The sequence below is a fragment of the Nicotiana attenuata genome, unplaced genomic scaffold, assembly GCF_001879085.1.
Source record: "Nicotiana attenuata strain UT unplaced genomic scaffold, NIATTr2, whole genome shotgun sequence".
NCBI classification, from domain to species: Eukaryota; Viridiplantae; Streptophyta; class Magnoliopsida; order Solanales; family Solanaceae; genus Nicotiana; species Nicotiana attenuata.
This window is the reverse complement of record NW_017672484.1, coordinates 8211-11049: the sequence shown is the minus strand read 5'-3', so window position 1 is coordinate 11049 and position 2839 is coordinate 8211. Positions and strand designations below refer to the sequence as shown.

General features: G+C 34.8%; 1 long non-coding RNA gene across 1 annotated transcript; it reads left to right on the top strand.

Moving 5' to 3' along the window:
- Positions 1 to 807: 807 nt before the first annotated feature.
- On the top strand, positions 808 to 2481 carry LOC109213370. Its single transcript, XR_002066008.1, has 3 exons — positions 808 to 906; positions 1507 to 1577; positions 2245 to 2481. It is a non-coding gene; the product is annotated as an uncharacterized LOC109213370 (long non-coding RNA).
- The last annotated feature ends 358 nt before the right edge of the window (positions 2482 to 2839 follow it).

Sequence of the window (2839 nt, the reverse complement as noted above, 5' to 3'; positions counted from 1 at the left end):
AGAAGATCCATCTCCAGGTATAAGTACTTCGGACAAGACCCATGTCCAGGGAACATCTATCCCTCAATAATATCAACTGCGCTCACTAGGGGTGTGTAGACTCTGGAGGGGCTCCTTTCAGCCCAAGTGCTATAACAAGCCAACGAAGGCATAATCAATAATCTGTTGCGGCGTGCAGCCCGATCCTATAACTGTCACTTATAACCNTATGTATATATATATATATATATATATATATATATATATATATATATATATATATATATATATATATATATATATATATATATATATATATATAATAAGACAGGACAATATATCGCAGTATAATAAAGACTAAAATTTAATAAGGAAATCACAGAAACATAATAGTAGAGTGAACAGAAATAACAACAGGGGATCTCCCGAGATACCGTCTCGCAGTCCCAAAAGTAAATATGTAGGGGGATCTCCTGGGATACCGTCCCGTAGTCCCAAAGTGAATATTGTAATAACCTGATTTTTTTATATAATTATTAAATTTTGAGACTAGAAAATTAATTTACTTTGTCGCTATTGAGAAAGTACTAAGCTAGTAGAAAATAATCTATTATAATATATAAGATAATGTACTAGATAAATAGTTAGTGCCTAATTTATCATTACATGTGTTAATTGGGTAATAAAATAAATGAGAAAATAAGTAATATTGAAAAAGTGGACTAGGCCCGTATTATTTTCCTAATGGACCACGTAATGGAGATTTAGGTTAAAGAGAAACAATAATAAGGTTTAGGTCTTTAGCTAATACGCCGTTCAATTACAATTGTAAAGAAGAGGCAATAGACGGGTCTTTGATGGATTTGACATTAACGAGAATCAAGAGCAAGAAGTTGACAGTTCTTCAACTCAAAATTTAGTACTCAGGTACATTATATATTTCATCTCAATAAATGTATTCCTTGAACTTGCTAAGGAAAGAATTATTTATTATATTTATGGTAGTATTAATAATTGAATTGTGGAATAGTTGAGCATGTCAGACATACTCATGAGGCCTTAGGAATGAATATTTTATTTAAAAAAAGAAATCTTTACCTTTTAATACGGACAAAATCAGTTAAGATTGTAACTTTTTGGATCTTAATATTAGAACATTGCATATAAAGGAAATTAATTATGGATCTTTACACACATGTAGAATGACGGGGTTATGATAATATTTATTGGTAATAATTATACAATGATTGAAAACATAATGAATAGTAATAAGTTTAAAAACCAGGTGTAAGGTTGGATCTATTTGGACGTTATCATTAAACCCACTGTTTCGAATTCTTATTATTAATTATAGAAAGATTTTGATTGCATTCCATGGTTGTGATAGTTTAGTCTCGGATATTGATATATATTATTATTAAGGTGTGAAAGAAAATATAAAGATATAACTCTAAGCTTGAAGGCTAAGGATATTGAGAGTTGACCTGACTAGTCAAATTGACACTATTAATCAATATTTTTGCGTAGATTGAGGCCATTGGAGGCCGTTTGGTTGGTGTTCTAGACGTTGCAAGGTTGGGGAACTTTCCGTTAACGAGGTAAGTGAGACTTTAAGCTTTGATGCTTGCTTTTTAAAACCCGTTTTAAAAATATGTTTTGTCTGCCTGGTCCATGTGTTGGGACGAGCATGCACTTGGTAGAATCGGTGGTCTTTCACCAGCCACAAATATATATTATTTTGTAAAAAGCTTAAATTGTTTAATAAGTGATTTGTATTGTAGTGTGATGTGGCGCAGCCTCGTGCTATAGCGTTGGGGCGTTAGAAATTATTTCTTCGCTGCCGTAATATATTTGGGGCATTGTGTATGCCGCCGTTATAGATTTGGGGCATTGTGTATGCCGCCGTTATGTATTTAGGGCATTGTGTATGCTGCCGTTATAGATTTGGGCCATTGTGTATGATGCCGTTATAGATTTGGGGCATTGTATATGTTGTCGTGGACTCGTTGGGGTATTTGGTTAATTTCCTGCACTGCCGTTAATGACAAGTCCTTAGAATAGATTGTGTTGAGATATATATAGTGTTGTTGTTGAATAATTGTTTTTACCTTATAGGGTAATTATAGGGTGAAAGAATTTCTGTGCATATTATTTCTGTGTTTGTATTTTCTGACACTTGTTCCAGAGGTATTCAGAGTGGCAGGTCGAGGATCTTACTAGGTTACATTTACATATAACTCACTCCTTACCTGCATGTCTATGCAGATACTGTTGCTTAGAACGAAGCTAGTGGCTAAGGAGTTCGCTAGAGTTGATTCAGTTATTGAGGTGAGCTGCTGCATTGTTCGTGGAGGCTGCGAAAAGAGTCTTAATTATTTATTCGTATGATGTATTTTGTAATTCTCTTAGATGCTCTATGGTCTAGTGTGGGATTTGGGCTAGAATTACATTGTAATATTTAAGATATCAATTGTTCGTAATGGTTATCAGATTATTTGGATACTTATTTAGTTAATCAAATATTGCAAATTAATGGCTAAGGTATGGTTCACCTGGCGGGTGGTATTAGTTGGGTGCCAGTCACGTCTAAGGGGTAGTTTGGGACGTGACAAATATGCAGGGGGATCTCCTGAAATACCGTTCCGTAGTCCCAAAAGTAAATGTGCAGGGGATCTCCCGGGATACCGTCCCGTATTTCCAAAGTAAATATGTAGGGGCGAATCTACGGGAATACCGTTCCGTAGTCCTAAAATAAATACGCAGCTCAAACAATGGACATAACAGCTCTAATATGAAACCCTACCGTTTAGACTAAGTACAAGTCAAGAAGAAGCAGGAAATCCACTAAGCATGCTACACA